Source organism: Cololabis saira, chromosome 18 (assembly GCF_033807715.1).
Source record: "Cololabis saira isolate AMF1-May2022 chromosome 18, fColSai1.1, whole genome shotgun sequence".
Lineage (NCBI taxonomy): Eukaryota > Metazoa > Chordata > Actinopteri > Beloniformes > Belonidae > Cololabis > Cololabis saira.
In genome coordinates, this window is record NC_084604.1 from 32,115,618 (window position 1) to 32,135,612 (window position 19,995).

Sequence of the window (19,995 nt, forward strand, 5' to 3'; positions counted from 1 at the left end):
TAAAAGTAATAAGATGTTCTTTTATGGTTTGTTTTTTCCTCCAAATGTCACTTAAATATACTGGGTGTCTGCTGCTGAAGAGAACGACCATCTTTGGTGCCGAGCTACGACCTTACAACATCACCGAACCCTCGCTGCTCAAAAAAGCTGCATTTTAAAATATAGGCAAAAGTGTGATATGGCATTTTCCATCCATCCATCCATTTTCTATACCCGCTATATCCTTTGCAGGGTCACGGGGGTCTGCTGGAACCTATCCCAGCTAATCACAGGCGAGAGGCAGGGGTTCACCCTGGACTGGTCGCCAGTCCATCACAGGATAAGGCATTTTTAAAAAGATATATTTATAGTTACAGACGCCGCACCACAAAACATAGAAAATGACTGGTGCAACAGTTTCTTGTCTTTAAGCATTACTTTCCATGATTAGCCGTAATCAGATAATGAAATCCTCTCATTAAAGCCGAGTTGGGAAAAAGTTTTCCCCCCACAGGCTCATTTCCCCAAACTAGTCCAACGCTCACACTTTACACAGTTTAATAAAACACATCATTCTGTTTGTTATCACGTCTTATGATAAAAACCAGCTTCAAACGAAGCTTACACAACTGTTGCATGTAGGTGTACACAGTCCTCCCGGGGATTTAACTAGAAGACATTTTCCAGGGAGTTTTTCCTTCCTCTTACATAAAAGATAGAGCAAACCTATGTTGAACATGCTCGGTCTAAAAACATCCTTATGTACCCTTGAACATCACACCATCTTCACTCAAACACGCTGCTATGGACTGATGTGATCGATCCTGATGAGCATGGATAAATACTGCCACAAGAGGGCATTGCGATCGCAACAAGGTTCCTACTCACTGGCCCGGTATCGTCAGCGTTTTTTAAATGGACCCCGTTATCAGCCCGATGAAGAAGGTGAGTTTAACGTGCGCTGGGACGATGTAAATGCTGGGGGTGTTACTGCCTCCCCCGGGGCCTGAAGCAGAGTAGAGGGGAGGGGAGGCGAGTCAGGGGGCGCTATCGGCATAACATACCCCAGTAGGGATGGGCGGTATGGACTAAAAAATGTATCACGATAATTTCTGGCCTTTATCCCATAACGATAAAAATGACGATAAAAAAATACCAATTCAACTCCACCTTTTTAACTATAAATCTATCTCGCTCTCAGATCCGCCATGTTTGTTACACAAAAACGTCATCAACGGGAATTTATCCTTTTTTCTTTCTTTCTTTCTTTCTTTCTTTCTTTCTGGCTCATACCTTCGTTCCTTCGTTCCTTCCTTCCTTCCTTCCTTCCTTCCTTCCTTCCTTCCTTCCTTCCTTCCTTCCTTCCTTCCTTCCTTCCTTCCTTCCTTCCTTCCTTCCTTCCTTGTTTTCTCCCTTCCTTCCTTGTTTTCTCCCTTCCTTCCTTCCTTCCTTCCTTCCTTGTTTTCTCCCTTCCTTCTTCTTTTCTCTCCTTGTTTTCTCCCTTCCTTCCTTCTTTTCTCTCCTTGTTTCCTTCCTTCCTTCCTTCCTTCCTTCCTTCCTTCCTTCCTTCCTTCCTTCCTTCCTTCCTTCCTTCCTTCCTTCCTTCCTTCCTTCCTTCCTTCCTTCCTTCCTTCCTTCCTTCCTTCCTTCCTTCCTTCCTTCCTTCCTTCCTTCCTTCCTTCCTTCCTTCCTTCCTTCCTTCCTTCCTTCACGTACGTTGTGTGCCGGTTTAACGCAGAACCATAAATCAGATTTACACAAAAACGTCATCAACGGGAATTTGACAATTGACAAATGACAAATTCTTACTGTGGGGAATTTTTTTGACGGTATATCGTGAACGGTAAAATATCACCCATTCCTATACCCCAGCTACGTTTCTCTGCCTCTTATGCCTGATGTTACTGTGATCATCCGTTTACTTTTCAAACACCCAAAAACTCCCCCTGGTTGGTTGCACTCAGGTTACATCATCGACTTCCAGCCACTGCCATTCTGTGTACATTAGGCTTGATCCACGTTTCTGTATTACCCTTGGAGGCCAGTAATTGGCGTGGTCAGTTTGAAGTGTGACCTTTGGTCAGTTATGTAAAAAAAGGTCAGACAGCATGCTAGATTAAGTTATTAAACACGGGGGTATCCCCCACAGTAAAAGGGCTCTGGTAACATAAACGCAAGGCGTGTTATGTGTCACCTCGGCCCTGAGGGCGAGTTCAGGAGAAGGTGAGTCGGGAAGTGTTATACACATAACCTGTGTGGAATGACGTATTGTAACCACATCAGCAAGATTTATACGCTGTCAAAAAGGTGTGATTTTCAAAAAGAGGATGGCCGGGTTTTGCTTCTTGCAAAGCCCCAGTTTGTCATTTCTGTGATCAGTTGTTCAAACAATAGACAACAGTCTTGCAAATATTGCACTACCTGTGACTTCCTGCTGCCGTTACTTTCATCAGCCGTTTCCTTATTATATAAAATAATATATATATATATGTATATTGTTTTTTAATAGGGACTCTGTTTATAAAGAAATATTGTAACTGGAACTCTAATTACTACATAGTGGCTTTAAAGTAGGAATGGGTGATAATTTACCAGTAAAAACGATAATTCCCGTGGTGACGTTTTTGTGTAAAGCTGATTTATGGTTCTGTGTTAAATCCACGCACAACGTACGTGAAGGAAGGAAGGAAGGAAGGAAGGAAGGAAGGAAGGAAGGAAGAAGGAAGAAGAAGAAGGAAGGAAGGAAGAAGGAAGGAAGAGAGAGCAGGAGAAAGAAGGAAGGAAGGGAAAAAAGGAAGGAAGGAAGGCAAGGAAAGGGAGAAGGAAGGAGAAAAGAGGAAGGGAAGAAGGAAGGAGAGAGCAGGAGGAAAGAAGGAAGGGAAAAAAGAAGGAAGGAAGAAAGAAAGAAAGAAAGAAAGAAAGAAAGAAAGAAAGAAAGAAAGAAAGAAAGAAAGAAAGAAAGAAAGAAAGAAGAAAGAAAGAAAGAAAGAAAGAAAGAAAGAAAGAAAGAAAGATTCCCATTGATGACGTTTAGTAGTATTTAGTATCTTTTAGAGCAGTGATTTGCTCCAAAGGCTGAATGTGGTGATAGATTTATAGTTAAAAAGGTGGAGTTGAATTGGTATTTTTTTTTTAATCGTCATTTTTATCGTTATTGGGATAAATGCCAGAAATTATCGTGATACATTTTTAGTCCATACCGCCCATCCCTACTTTAAAGCATTCACTTCAGGTCTGATTTTGCCATCATTACTGACATATCTAGACAGCGCTCTATGCGCATATTAAAGTTAAACTGCAGTATAAAAAGTGGATTATTGACTGTAACCCCCCCCAAAAAATAACCACATTTTCTTTTCTTCTAAGAAGGGACAGAGTCGGCGGGGGCAAAGACACTTCTGGCCCTCTGGCCATGCAGTATCTCGCCTGTATGTGCTTAAGGCCAATTGGCCTGCATTTTATTGGCAGACTCATCTCTGGAAAAGTAATGGCTTTGTTGATAACAGCTCACACTTTTCCTTAATGAGTTTTAGATTATACTTGTCAATTCATGGCAACGATGCCACGTCTTATCGCAGTTTTTTTTTTTTTTATCAAGTTTTTTCTTGTGTTTGTTAAGATCTTTGTGTTTTGGTGCGAAGCGCTCCGAAGGATCGGCTTCGTCTGCAGCGTAAACACTTTTAATCGACCAAACTGAAAACTCATTAACAGTCAAATCCCGGAAGACTTTTCAGACGTGTTGGACTCTGTTGGACTTGTTCTGACGGGGCTCCTGCAGCAGGAAAGCAGTGAGCGTGTATGAGACAACCTGGCAAAAGCCAGTGAGACGTACAGTAAGCCGCAGGGCTCCTGAACCAGCCTGTCCACAGCAGTAGTAAACATTTGCATTTACATTTCTTAAATAGTCTCAATACCCTAAAACCCAAGAAGGCAATATCAATATTACTTGTAATTTGTTGACGAAACAGTGGGCACCTTCCGTGAATGAAAAGCTCAGCAGTGTGCATGTTTATGCATCGCTCTCAATCCTCGCAGTGTCACAGGGTAACTAACTCCCGGCTCTGCTTCTCAGGCAAGATGTAATTAGTTTATAGTGGTGCGACCTCGCAGGCTGACACCAACATTCTTCGAATCTAAAATTCAGCGGCGTTTGCACTGCATTTTTAACCAGAGTACAAGATAAGCGCGTAACATTTTGTCGCCGAATCTATCAGATGAAGGACCTTAAGTACCTGAATAATCAAGAATCAATCACTGCAGGCTGTTTTAAAGTTGCATTTGCATTTCTGTGCAAATATAACCCCTTTTATTGTTTTTTTTTTTTCTAACCCTGAAGCACAATGTTCCACCTGAAGAGAAGCGCTCATAGGTGTAACCTGGAAGACGTTCTTGTGTGTGCCAGCTTACGGACAAAGAGACAATTTGGTACTTTAAACACATGCCTGATGATTCTCAGGAAGTAATTTCACATTCGCAGGAAGATCAATGACCCTGCACTCTGTCTCTAATTGGTAGGAAAGCAGAACATCAATTCCTCAGTATGTAGACTGTTTCTCAAGTCTCCTCTCGAGGTGGTGTCAAACAGAAACCCAGATGATTCGACGACACGAGGACAAACAACTCTGGTATAAAAGTCACCTTATGTACTAGTCTCGAACAAAAGCTACACCTGAGCTAAGACAATAATTTCCGTTTTTTTTTTAAGTGTTTACTAATGTTTTTGTGCAAGTCCTCCTGGAAAAAAGCTATATCTGGTATATGCACAAAGATCATTCATTATTCAAGAAGAATAACATGGGATAACATCATTAATAAATAACTATTATAGGATATTTATATATTGGCTTCATCGTGGAGTCACTGCTTGTTATGTTAGGTACCTCCTGGAACTACGATTGGTTGGGTGAGGATTAAACGGTTAGTAGACAGAAATGCAGACAGACAGATGCTAAACATGGACAGAAAAAGAAAGAGAAAGGAGGAGACAACAGAGAGGAAATACAGCCAAAATGACACAGAAATTATAAATATACAGACGGAAGTGAGAGTAAAAGCGAGGTGGCCCCACAGAAAAAGCTAAGCAGTCTTCACGGACACTGTTTTAAATAGCAGTCTCTGACAGCAATCGGGGAAGATTTCTGATCAGGGTTGCAACTCGTGGCTGAGTCTCCCGATCCTGTTTAGTGAGACGTTGCCAGGCAACGTAGGGAGAAATTCTGATTCCAAGGTGCATGCAAAATTAACTTATATGTGCAAATGAATGACTGACACATTTAAAAAAAAAAACACATACATATATATATATATATATATATATATATATATATATATATATATATATATATATACATACATATATAATATATATATATATATATATATATATATATATATACATATATATATACACACACACACACACACTAGGGATGGGCGGTATGGACAAAAAAATTATCACGATAATTTCTGGCATTTATCCCGATAACGATAAAAAAAATACCAATACAAAAACGTCATCAACAGGAATTTATCCATCCTTCCTTCCTTTCTTCCTTTCTTTCTTTCTTTCTTTCTTTCTTTCTTTCTTTCTTTCTTTCTTTCTTTCTTTCTTTCTTTCTTTCTTTCTTTCTTTCTTTCTTTCTTTCTTTCTTTCTTTCTTTCTTTCTTTCTGGCTCATTTCTTTCTGGCTCATTTCTTTCTTTCTTTCTTTCCTTTCTTTCTTTCTTTCTTTCAGGGTCATTTCTTTCTCTCTGGCTCATTTCTTTCTTTCTTTCTTTCTCTCTCTCTCTTTCAGGCTAATTTCTTTCTTTCTCTCTCTCTCTTTCTTTCAGGCTCATTTCCTTCCTTCCTTCCTTCCTTCCTTCCTTCCTTCCTTCCTTCCTTCCTTCCTTCCTTCCTTCCTTCCTTCCTTCCTTCCTTCCTTCCTTCCTTCCTTCCTTCCTTCCTTCCTTCCTTCCTTCCTTCCTTCCTTCCTTCCTTCCTTCCTCCCTCCCTCCCTCCCTCCCTCCCTCCCTCCCTCCCTCCCTCCCTCCCTCCCTCCCTCCCTTCCTTCCTTCCTTCCTTCCTTCCTTCCTTCCTTCCTTCCTTCCTTCCTTCCTTCCTTCCTTCCTTCCTTCCTTCCTTCCTTCCTTCCTTCCTTCCTTCACATACGTTGTGCGTGGATTTAACACAGAACCATAAATCAGCTTTACACAAAACGTCACAAAAACGTCACCAACGGGAATTTATCGTTTTTACCGCGAGATGACAAATTCTTACCGTGAGGATTTTTTTTGACGGTTTATCGTGAACGGTAAAATATCGCCCATTCCTAATATACACCCTTCAAGTGGACGCAGTTTAGTGCACGAATAAAACATACAACGTGAAGATAGTACCCCTAAAAAGCAGAGGGAAACTTGCTGGTGTGTACTTAGGGATACTACTAGTAAATGTTACTGAAAACAAAAAAATCTTATTTAGATCAAGCCATGCACCCCCTTGCCTTTTTTTCTGCGATCCCTGATTGGATGCAGGTTCTTGTGAAATACTGACCCCCCCACACACACACACACACACCCCCACTCACTCACTTGATGCACTTGTGCGTTACTTTAACAATGCAGGAGAACAAGAGAACCTCACTCCCTTTTATAGTAGCAGCTATTTTACTTGACAGCTTTATTTATTTTGCAGTGGTCATCCATCCAGCTCGCTGGGCTATCGCAGAAGTTGATGCTACGGCAGAGACAACTGCGTACACAAACACACCTAAGGCCTATTTAGATAACCAGTTAACCCAACATGCAATCTTTTTGAACTGGAAACAACCTGTAGATGAAGTAAGAACACGCAAACTCTGCACGCAGAGGCTGCAGCTCGCTACTAGGTCCAAACCCAGAACCTTACTGGGGTGAGAAAAAAGTGGAAAGTACCTCTGTGTCAACCCTGGATTACCGGTTTAAAATATAAACAAGCCAGCAAGTTATATAACATTAATATAGATCAACCAAGATGCAACAGTAAAAAGATGTAATCATTACTAAATAATAACAACAGGCCTAATATTAAAGTAACATATGATTCTAAGATGGTTTAATTTACTTAATAGATGCGGTACTGTGCAAAAGTCTTAGGATGTGGCTCACTGGACCATCTGTACCAATCAACCTGTATACTGTGTCCGGGCTAGGGATGGGTGATATTTTACCGTTCACGATAAACCGTCAAAAAAATTCCCCACGGTAAGAATTTGTCATCTCGCGGTAAAAACGATAAATTCCAGTTGATGACGTTTTTGTGTGAAGCTGATTTATGGAAGGAAGGAAGGAAGGAAGGAAGGAAGGAAGGAAGGAAGGAAGGAAGGAAGGAAGGAAGGAAGGAAGGAAGGAAGGAAGGAAGTAAGTAAGTAAGTAAGTAAGTAAGTAAGTAAGTAAGTAAGTAAGTAAGTAAGTAAGTAAGTAAGTAAGTAAGTAAGTAAGTAAGTAAGTAAGTAAGTAAGTAAGTAAGTAAGGAAGGAAGGAAGGAAGGAAGGAAGGAAGGAAGGAAGGAAGGAAGGAAGGAAGGAAATGAACCAGAAAGAAAGAAGGAAATGAGCCAGAAAGAAAGAAAGAAAGAAAGAAAGAAAGAAAGAAAGAAAGAAAGAAAGAAAGAAAGAAAGAAAGAAAGAAAGAAAGAAAGAAAGAAAGAAAGAAAGAAAGAAAGAAAGAAAGAAAGAAAGAAAGAAAGAAAGAAAGAAAGAATAGACAGACTGAATGTGGTAATAGATTTATAATTAAAAAGGTGGAGTTGAATTGGTATTTTTTTGGTATTTTTTTGGTATATCGTCATTTTTATCGTTATCGGGATAAATGCCAGAAATTATCGATCGTGATACATTTTTTGGTCCATACCGCCCATCCCTAGTCCGGGCATGATGTTGGTGCACCCTCAGGCATCCCATTCCCAGGTTTTGTGGTTTTAACTACATTTAAATGACAATACATATGTATTTTACTGTCTCTTTATCAAGATTTAAAAAAAAAAAAAAGGGAAAATAGAGCCATAATATTAGATGATGATGACTTAAATCAGTTTGGCAATTATCCATCCATCCATTATCTATACCCGCTTGATCCTTTTCAGGGTCACGGGGGTCTGCTGGAGCCGATCCCAGCTATATTCAGGCAAAAGGCAGGGGGTACACCCTGGACAGGTCGCCAGTCCATCGCAGGGCCACATATAAACAGAAAACCAGACACACTCACACCTACGATTTAGAATCATCAATTAACCTAGTATGTAGGGCTGGGCGATTTTGGACAAAAATAAAATCCAGATTTTTTTTCTCTGAAAACCCGGGAATGAAGTGCAATTGAAAGATACTGTAAATCCTCCTTGAGTTTAGTAAAGTGACAACATTTACAATTTTCTTGCAAACAAAGATGACTAGACGAGCTCTGTCTGTAATGCAGCCAGCTGCAAAAAACGAAAATGGATTTTCCGATTTTCCAAAAAAGGAAAATCGATTTTCCGATTTTCCTTTTTTTTAACATCGTCTTGATTAATAAATCTGATTTAGATTTAAAATCGATTAATCGCACAGCCCTACTAGTATGCATGTTTTTGGACTGTGGGAGGAAACCGGAGTACCCGGAGGAAACCCACGCAAGCACGGGGAGAACATGCAAACTCCACACAGAAAGACCCTGCTGGGCCTGGGAGTCGAACCGGGGACCTTCTTGCTGTGAGGCAACAGTGCTAACTACTAAGCCACCGCACTGCCTAGTTTGGCAATTAATCAAATGAATATTAACCATGTTTTAATGATCCCTAATAACTATACAAGCCCATCTCATTCAAAGTCAACATCATGTGGACCCAAAACAAAGTCACACAATGTTCAGAACAAAATGACTCCAAGCAAAAACTATTATTTAGTGTGATGTCCTTCAAACCTAACACGGAATTAACCCTTTTTTAAAAGAGACTGCATATACAGACATTTACAATATTAGTTAGGATTCAGTTCCATTCAAGTTTAAGAGAGAAAAAGTTCCTGTATTGGCTATTTAGAAACCAGAATATAATATGAACGTCATTTAAACGTTAGTAAAAGAAAAGGACATGGTTTGCCTGAGACTTTTGTACAGTACTGTAGCCAGGCATTGAAGTGAGCTACGGTGCACAGTAAAAGACAGAAGGCAGGCCCAGTAAGAGAAGAGAAAAACTACAGCTGCCAAAACCAGTCAAAGTAGCACTTTTAACAAGACGACGTCGGCTAACATTAAACCATCTTAGACGACACATTACCCCTCAATTAACTGCTTCTAAGTCATTCTAAATTACCCCTGAATAGTCTCAAGTCCATAACGTAACATTTTCATTACAGGCAGTTAAAGTAAGCATTAGCTTTATTGTTTTATGTTCTGACTTCAGTTAATATGCTTTTTCCTCTTGAACTCACAAATAATATGCTAAATCAACACTTCTTCATAGAATTAATCCATTTTCATTCTATCCCATTAATTATGGCTCTAAGAATTTGTAATCAGCAGGTTTAACAAGCCTCCAAGGGATCCAACTAGCTGTATTTGCGTTCTCACTCACGGTGCAAAAACCAACCACCCCCTATTTTGAAACGATTAAAAAAAACAACAGAATAACCACAGTGTGTAAGTAATAATGTTGATACGTCAAAAAAGATGAAAAATAACAGATTGTGAACAATTATCTTAAAACGTTATGTCAACAAATGCACTATCTAGTGCATGATGGGAAAATACACCGGGCCGCTGGAATTCCTTAGCTAACCCAAATATGCTTTCACTTCGACTGTAACTACACTGCAACACACTACAAAACACTCTCAAACTCTCTGCCCTCACATCACAGTCTGTCTTCAATCAAAATCTGCAACAAATTACAGTTGACTCTTGCACCTGTTGATCAGACCGACTTGCCACATCCCATTGTCTTAATGTTTTTGTATTTATATTCATTGTACATATTTATTGTACTGATTTTTATGCAATTTTACATAACATGTTTTTTTATTTCTAGTACCCCCCTTCCCCTCTCCCCTCAAAGTGCTTATACTCTTTGTTCAGGCTGCATTTGCAAATAAGAATGTGTTCTTAAATTGCTTGCCTGGGTAAATAAAGGTTAAATAATTTATTTCACATTTCTTTTACATTATACTTAACATATCGGAGTTTATCATCGAAGTGAGTAATTTTAGACCCTATTATTGCCACTTTACTCAACTTAGGGCTGTGAAAAGCCCGTTTCTTCCTCCGCTGCTTTTAACTTTTCAAAGAAGACATCAGACGAGAGGTGACAAGGGTAAAGGCTCTTTCTGGTCGGATTGTTCACTTCACGTGTCAAATGATAGACACAACCTGCAGCAAGATATCAGCCAGGGGCGTCAATTGGGTATGGCAGCCGCCACACCTTGGCTTCAAGGGAAAATGTAAATGTTTGTTTTTTAAATACATTTATGGAATTACTCTGTGTCTATTTGTATTGATTATTCTATTACTTAATACATATAGAATAACTACAAATGCAAATCAGAACAACATGATTGATTTCACTAGTTATTATACACTGCAAAAACTGAAAATCTTAACAAGAATATTTGTCTAATTTCTAGTTAAAATGTCTAAGTTTTAGTAAAAAAAAATCTCATATCATTTAAGACAAGACTCAAAAACAACCATTTTCACCTGTTTCAAGTAGATTTTCACTTAAAATAAGTGGAAAATCTGCCAGTGGAACAAGATTTTTTTGCTTGTAATGAGAAGATAAATCTTGTCCCACTGGCAGATTTTTCTACTTATTTCAAGTGAAAATTTACTTGAAACAGGTGAAAATTGTCAAATTAGTTATTTTTTCTGGTGATGACTCTTGTTTTAAGTGTAATGAGATTTTTTTTGACTAAAAATTAGACATTTTAACTAGAAATAAGACAAATATTCCTTTTTTTTAAACTTTTTGCAGTGAGCGAGACTGCATTTGAAAAAGTTCCAATTTTCTTGACCACACAGATAAGCTACATAGACTTCTGTGATGAGTATTTGCTGTACGTGTTGATTGATACTCTAGTTAAGTTCTGTGACTTGTAACCTTGCCATACCTTAGCTTCCACTGAATTGACGCCACTGATATCAGCACCCGCTATATTCCAACAAGCTCTCAAAAAAAAAACCCAAAAAACAACCCAACATTACATGAGCAGTCAACTAATAAGCAGCGTTAAGAGGCGCCTTCACAGCCCGCATTACACCTGTAATTACGCCTCATCTTCTCCGCCTTTCAACGCCTCTGCCTTCAACTTTCAGGTAAAACCCCGTCAAAAATACCATATTTACACTAAAAGAAAAGGAAAAGGACAGTGTTAAGTGGTGAACTTGGCCTGTGTGGATCAGTCCGACAGGCGTGGACGGTTCGTGACGGACGAGTTGTGTTTAGGTCGGTCGAATTTGAACCATCGGGACTGTGTTTTTTTGTTGTTTTTGTTTTGTCACAGACTTCCACCTCAGCCTTGAGCTTGATCTCGCTCGGATTGGATGTCGAGGTAAGAAATGCACACCTAAAACGCACACTTAGTGGGTAAAAAAAAAATATATATATATATATAGGCTGTATAATAGAGCCTATGGGCCAGTGTGGCTGCGATCACCAGAGGTATAAACGCGGAGCCCGGCGCGCAGAAACACGCACATAAAAAAGCCCGAGTGTAATAAAAAGGGCCGTTCTGATCCTGATCACGGTCTCGGTTTGTCCGGGTTTGTCCGGGTCTCTCGGTCCGGGTTTGTCCGGGTTTCCTCCTCACACGCCCGGCCGCCGCTCCGGGAGCTGCTCGGGCTGCGGCGCGTCGGCGCAACTTCACACATCCGCCACATTCACGGAGCACATTTCAAATCAAATAAAATAAAACATGGAGAGAGAGAGAGGTGGCAACTTACTGGCCGCCACGCTTCCTCCTTCTCTGCTCGACGGGTTCTGGGTTGGCAGCAGCAGCAGGAGGAGGAGGAGGAGGAGGGAGTCGGACTGGTGCGATGGCAGCGAGGACTGGGAGAGCTGGGGAGGAGCGCAGCCACGGAGGAGGAGGAGGAGGAGGAGGAAGAGGAGGGAGGGGGGGGTGCATGCATGCGTGCATGCGTGCATGCATGCATGTGTGTGCGCTCTTCCTGGTTGGGCTCCCAACGCTTTTGCAGAAACTTCATCTAAACCAATTGCCATACGGACCAGCCTCGCTTGACACCCCGGTCCTCCAATGACGGACCAACAGCTGTGCAGGGGAGGGTGGGGGGGTAGGGGGGGACCGGAATATTGGCAATGATCGAGACAAGTTGGCTCCAGACATTCAGACTAACTGCGATGCATCCAGTCCCCCCACTCCCCCAACCCAACCCAAACACACACACACACACTGAGATCCAGAGAGATTTCACAATGACATTGATGTCAACCCTTTAGATAGCACACTTGTGTGGGCTATGGGGTGTCAACAACCGAAACACTCCCAAAACTTTGAGTCAACAGGCTTTACAACGAAAGTTAAGAATGTAAAGGCTGAATTATGCTTCTGCGTCAAAATGGCGCCGTGCCTACGGCGTGTGGTTTGGATCGACGCAGACCACACGGCGTCACTGACGTGCACCTCCCGAAAATTGTAACTACGCGTCGAGGAGACGCAGACCACACGCAGACAGAGAGGGCTGTGATTGGTTCGCTTGGAAGCAACGCATTTCCGGTTTACGGTTTGAATCAGTAGTGAACTTTCAGCGCTCTTTTCTTCGTTTATGTGTGATTTTTTTTTTTTTGCACAATAGTTGTCCTTATTTCTTTGATTTACTGTGACCGGAAAAAGTCAGATAAACCATTCAGGAAAAGATCGCTAACTAGCGGCCGCGGGGGGTACTGCACCGCGACGAAATGGAGTGACGGAGAACTCCGAAGGGTTTAGCACGGCGTCACGGCTGCGGCGTTTGCTCTGCGTTGGTTTGACGCAGAAGCATATTTCAGCCTTAACTACGGTTCTACGAATCCCGAATGACCGCCAGAGGCGGTGCTTCAAGCACTGAATATTCCCCTTCGCGCATGCGCAGTTCCAGTACAGCAGGGGTGTCCAAAGTCGGTCTTCCAGGGCCGGTGTCCTGCAGGTTTTAGATGTTTCCCTGCTTCAGCACACCGTGATAAAAGTAGCTGTGTCACCAACAGAGTTGTCCAGACCTTGATGGCAAGCTGGTAACGACCAGTAATGTGAATCAGGTGTGTTGAAGCAAGGAGACATCTAAAACATGCAGGACACCGGCCCTCGAGGACCGACTTTGGACACCCCTGATGTACAGTATACCAACATTGCACCTGTGACCCCTGGATGACCCGGTGAGGTCGATATCTTCCGGCTTCGTCAGAGGATCAGTTCCTTTTCATCTTCTCGCGTGCAGGTTTGCTTTGGAAGCGTTGAAGCCGCATTTCAACAAATCTGACTTGTAGTTCGTCGCTGGAAGTTCCGTGATCGTTGTCGGTCGGAGCAGCGGACAATTCGCCCTCCGGGAACTGCGACGGCAAAACTTTCTTCTAAGTTTGTTAGCCCGTCCCGGCTTGAGGGGGGTGACAGCACCGGCTTACCGGCGAACACAAGGACGCACCGCGTCCACGTGCTAACAAACTTAGAAGAAAGTTTTGCCGTCGCAGTTCCTGGAGGGGCGAATTGTCCGCTGCTCCGACCGACAACGGTCACGGAACTACCAGCGACGAACTACAAATCAGATTTGTTGAAATGCGGCTTCAACGCTTCCAAAGCAGAGAAGATGAAAAGGAACTGATCCTCTGACGACGCCGGAAGATATCGACTTCTCCGGGTCATCCAGGGGTTACAGGTGACATTGTTGGTATATTGTACATACTCGAACTGCGCATGCGCGAAGGGGAATATTCAGTGCTTGAAGCACCGCCTCTGGCGGTCAGCAGGGATGAAATAGAACCAGTTCTGTAAAAAAAAACTTAATATTGATTATAAAACAAAGCCCCCTCCATCAAGTCTTTTTTTTTTTTTATAAAATTCGTATGAGAGCTGGAATAAGAAATAAGATTAAGCAATCAAGTTTTGAGTCAAGCAGATACACGTAAATGCACACAGGAAAGTCATTCCTTCAACAGGAAATATCTAGAAAATTCTACTGGCTCACACGTTGTGGTGCTAATGGTGCAGGAAGCACGGCGGCGCAATCAAACGACAGCGAGCCACAACATTATGACAGCTGACAGGTAACATGAGGAAACACTGCTCATCTCGCTGCAATGCGATGATCTGCTGGCATGTTCTCCATGTTTCCTGGCTTTTACGTGGACATCATGTTGGCGGTCTAACAGTTTTTTGCAGATCACATCCCCCAACACGGCAAAATCATCCCCCTACAGCAGAGCTTCCTCCAGCACAGCGAGAAGGCAGCTACACAAATTATCAATTTAAAAAAAAAAAGGGCTCAAAGGGACACAACAAAGAGTCTGTTGTGTTCATGTTGTTTCCAAACTCCCCAGATACCAATCTGATGGGACCCGACGGCTCGCCAGACCGACCGTCCACATTCACTTCACCAAAAATCTATGTGAAATGGGTCTGGCATCCCCACCAATTCCCAGAGCCATTTCCACCATATAAAAATGTAATAAATAAATAAATAAAATCAAACAAACACAACAGGGCAGGGCGGGCTTTATTGTGTGACTAATACAGGAGTGTCCGTGGATGCAGAATCAGTTATTACACTTTGGTTCAACATGTTTTTCCAGCCATTACCGTCATTTACCAGCGTTCCTACTTCATGCATGCCCTTTCAGATGTTTTCTGTTGATACTAGTCTGGTTGCAGCTGTGTCTATGTCACGTGCTTCAGCTCTCTGATTGGTTCTATGTTTATATTCAATGATATCCAGAAACAGTTTCCCCTGGAAATAAAATCCAGAAAAACCAGACGGATTTCACTGTATTCGAGGAAAAATTAAAAAAAAAAGTGTGGACAGCTGGCCGGTCCTCATGATGACGTATGTGAGAAGGAATCCCAGTCTATAGAGATAGAACCTTAAACCACAGGACCCAGGGGATCCATCAATAACATCCGTTGCCAAATCACTTCAGGACACCCTCAGGTGTTCTGTGTTCGGGCTCCTTTCAAAGCACAAGGGGGATCTGCTCAACATGAAGCAGCTGGTTAATTGTATGTATGGTCAGTGCATTTACTGAGAATCCTGAATTCAGATCTTCACTCAGCGGGCTCACTCTTGGTGCATTTTAGCAGTGTTCAAATGCATCCCCAGAGAGATACCCTCAAAACTCCTGAAACGTCTTAGGTTCATTTTTATTTTCTCAAATGTTATGTCATTACATTGTAATGCTTTTTCACCGCTTCCTCCAACACATCCCACTAAATTCAATTGGGCACTGGATGATTAACGGACATGGGGGGTATTTTTACTGACTGGTGTTATGTGAACATGAAATCCCCACCGAAGTGGCCACAGCGGTACAGTCTTCCAATATCTGTGATGCTCTGTGACGATATTTACACTGCTGCTTCTTAGTAATCTCATTTGTCGAAAAAGAAAAAGAAAAAATTAAGACTAAAGTTTCTTTTTCCTCTTTTTGATATCGTCATTCATTACGGGTACAAAAAAGTAGGCCTGTGTTGAAAAAAATCGATTTCCCAATTCTAAATCAATTCTCATATTAATTCCTAAAAATCGATTCATATGTCTAAAGATAGATTTATTTTTTTTTAAAATTTATTTATGTTTTTTTTTTTCATCATTACATTACAACTTTTGTTTATTTTTTTGTTTATCCCCAAAAAGCAATGTTTTGTTGGACACGAGAATAACTGGTGCCATGTTTTTGCCTTTAAATATGTTTAAAGGTATGAAAACATTAAAGTGTTAGGTTATAATTGCATAAATTGTCTATATTTCATTACTTTATATTACTCTCTTGGGGTTATATTTGCAAAAAATGCTAAAAACCAAATGCTCAAAAATTAAAAACCAAAATAGACCGAAAATGGAACAAATAAAAACAGAATGTGGGAAAAAATAAAAGCGATTTCATCCGTCTCTGTTTCCTCCCTGGATCTGTTTGGTAATTCTGACCCACATGATGTTTCTGAAAGCAGTTCTATCAGCATTCTGGGAGCTGATTGGGCCTTACAGCATCATTAGCTGTCAATACTGTAATATTTTGCATAACTATAGTCATATAATTCATGCAATAGCTCAAAAACAGTTTTATTAACACTAACCCAAATCAATATCAGAATTGAATCGAATGAAATCTTGATAATCGATTCTGAATCTTAAGAATCGGAATCGAATCTTGACATTTGAATCGATCCCCAGCCCTACAAAAAAGGCATTTGTTGTACTCGGTGGGTACTACCCCTATCTAGAAGTCTATTTGTTTTTATTTCTGTTTAATTACATCTGTTTGGCTTATTGAGTATCTACATTTTGTCCCTTTTGTTCAGACTCCGTGAGCACTTAAAAAGAGGGAGGTTATGTAATCTCAGAGACGCAGACCTTGCCGTGAATAAACGGCCAATTTGCTGCTTAATTTAAACACCAGACCACTTTAATGTCAAGGAAGGGGTGATGGAAGTCAGAAAAGCTGAAAGAGTTAAATACGTAGTTACCAAATCTATTTAAACTCTCCCACAGAGACGTCAAGGTTTTAGTGCCATGGGGAACAAGGGTGTAAACCTACTTCAGTGTGGGGGAAGAGACGGTAATAAACTGAAAATAAAAAGCATCTCAGATCAAACTTTAGCTGAGGTTATGATCGTAGGTCCCTGCCATCTGGGCTGGCATTTAAAGTCTCAGGCTTTCTCTCTGACTCACAGAAAACACCTCTCACCAAATCCCAACAGTGCATCTCTAAAAGTAGATTTAAGCTTTCTGCCCTCAGAACCACCCATCAGACCATTCAACACAAAAGCAGGACTGCTGTCTTTAAGTGGGAACACTCGGGACACAAAAGAGCTCCACATCTCAACACCGATAACGGATCAACACCTGAGACTCCCTGCCTCCGTCTCTCTCTGAGCCGAGCTCTGGTCTCTCTGCTTTCTCATGATGACACCACCGTGAAACACTTGTCTCCTTTTCTTTTAAAGATGCATCAGTCTGTTTTATTAATCACTGGGTAAATGTCACTTTTCAAAGTATGTTTAGAGGATTGAACAACGATAAGATGTAATCTCAGTTGACCTGGCTGCTTAACAACAAGGCATTATGCAAAAGAGACAGGAGGAGCTAAATTGCTAAGCTAAATAAAATAAATGAAGGTTAATTTTCCAGAATCACTAGATGTCTAATATATTTCCAAGTGTATGAGTCCACAACCTCATGGAACCAACCAGAAACCTACTTGGTCTAGGAAGCCGACATAAATAATCACAAACCAAGTCAAAATTACAGAATAGAAGCCACTGAATATACATCAAGAAAATCATAAAGCATAAAAAGATCATGTAAAGATTGTTTCTTTAGTTAATATCATTTCTGTGAGACAAAGGGTACGGGAATTATTGGGATATACAAACAAGATTTTATTCAGCCAAGCTCACAGGACAATGGTAGTCTGGCCAGACCACATGAAAATTGGTTAAAAATCTGTTGCAACATGCTTTCCTGCAGGCATTCCCAAGCCCCATTCACACAGCCAGATGCTTTCACCTCTGTGCCGCCTTTCTTTCCCACCCGCTGCACTGTGTGAACCGAGTCGGAGCCGACTGCGGAACGTAGGAAAGTACAGAAAAGGGAAGGTCTTTTGATTGGGAAACGGCATAAAAGTTTTGAGAAAGCACACACTGGGGAGGCAACGTTGCACCCTCCTGGGATCACTGTGAATGCACAGCTGGAGACTGGAATGAAGAGGGGATTTATATCATAGCTGGTATGTTAAAGTGGCTGCAGAGGGTATATATATATATTCCACCCTACATTGGTGGCCCTGGCCTTCCTTTCTCTCCCTCAAAATTACTGTCTGACAGTTATTATAATAATCATTTTCACTTAAAGAGTTAATTAAACTTCCATTGAATTGAACTTAACATAATCAAATTCAATTAGACAGAATTTAAGCGTATGCGGGAACGCTGCTGAAATTATTGTCTCATTGTGTCAAATAATCAGAATCTAATTTTTCGAGAAGAAAACTCCATCATCTGAGCCATATTGTTAGATGACAAATAAATCACACTGTTAAGTGTGCAAAATTAATCTTCACTGACAAAATGTTCTCTTTAAACTTAGAATGGAGGGGGGGGGGGCAACTAAGAATATGCACAAAAAAGCAGAAACCTTGATATTCATGTAGCACTAGGGGTGTAATTCATAGCAAATGCTATAACAATGGAGCAGGTTTTACTGCTGCTTAATAATAAAACAAGGTTGTGGTGTTTTTGTTGTTGTGTTTTTGTTTTTTTTAAACACACAATCACTAGCAATCTTCCAGATCTGTATCATCTATGAATCCATCATTGCTTAAATGAACCAGTGCCATTGGCATCAAAACAGCTCAGAGATACCTGCCAGTAACCCATCAATTGCAAGACAAATAAAAGCCAGCCGTGCATGCCGATATACAACATTTTGAGTTACATGTCAAGTGGAAATGACACCAGAGCACATAGTTTTACAAATTAATAACAAAAGCAGCAAACAGCCCCGATGCTACCATGGACGCCAACACGACCGTCTTGGGTGAAAAGCCTCTGACACAGCCTCAAAATGTCAAGCTCATTCTAATGTTGTACCATCTCCTTTTTGAAATCATTTGTGTTTTTTTCTTTAAAAAAAAGGTAGAAAGTACATTCTGTCATTTGGTTCTCTAAGGAGAAATTATATTGTTGCATGGTAGATTGAGAGAAAAAAAAACAACATTAAAATAGCACAAAGGAGGTTAAATCACTTTTACAACGCTGTCCAGGACTATTCTCGTTTCTTCTCTAACTTGGTTGCTCTCTCATCTTCCCTTCCAACATTACTTTCTTGAGTCTCTTAAAGGAGCATGAGGCTCCTTTTAAGAAATGAGACTCTCTAGCGCCACCCTTCGCCACGACGGCCGTCAGGGGTACTGCAGCCAACAGTGAAGCCGGCACGGGAGAACGGGGAGAACGTGCATGCAGCGTCATTTGACGTCACATCCGCAGGACAGCGCGGGAAATTCGCTCCGAATTGCAGCACATTTTGCAGCACACAGCCTGTTCAAGGCAATGGAGAGATACACTAGAGAGATACAGAGGGCTCATTATTTTTGGTTTGGAACGCTTCATCTGACATTATTACTAGAAAACTTAAAACGTATACAAATTTTTTTCATAAATCCTGCCTCAATCCTGCCTCTTGCTCCTTTAACTAATGTTATCTGCCATGATGTCCTAGATGTAAGCTAGATTCCTCGCTGCGAATGCGTGACAAAAAGCTGCAAGTGATGCACCATAGTGGCAAGAGACGAGCGGGGCGGGGGTCCAAAGTTACTTTGGCTGTTTGCTGCAGATGTCTGGGACGGAAGACTGCAACAGCTGTAAAACACTTCCTAAAAGAAAAAATATTCGCTCAAATGAAACCCATTGTTTAGTATGAAAAAAGCATTTTACGCTGCTTTAATACAAAGAGAAAATCAGAAATCAGTAGACGGACTGCTGGAAAGCTGGATCTTTTTAAAAAACTGTCATTGCTGTGGGTAAATTGGAGCTTTTGGCTTTTTATTCTGGCAACAACTGAGATGATCTAACATCCAGCGATCACAGGTGGACTTTCTGTAGACACCATGGCGGGAAACTTGCAGCCAACAGCTGAATATGGAGGCACTCCTTCAAATGAACATGTCCTGGATTACACCATCTGTTGGTGCATCCCACCTTTACTTTTGCCACTCCATCTGCAGTCTCCATCTGCCTGTATAGTCTGAGAGCCACGCAGAGCGGCACTGCTCTGACCAAAATGTTCTTGCACCAACCTCAGTGAAACATGTAATAGTTCAGTTGCAATATTC

General features: G+C 41.2%; 1 protein-coding gene across 1 annotated transcript in view; it reads right to left on the minus strand.

Moving 5' to 3' along the window:
- The window catches only part of LOC133418472 (bromo adjacent homology domain-containing 1 protein-like), a 30,874-nt gene extending 18,878 nt beyond the window's left edge, over positions 1–11,996 (minus strand). Inside the window, 1 exon segment of the mRNA XM_061707165.1 lies at positions 11,907–11,996. The gene's annotated coding sequence lies outside the window, so the exon portion shown is untranslated.
- Between the last annotated feature and the right edge of the window lie 7,999 nt (positions 11,997–19,995).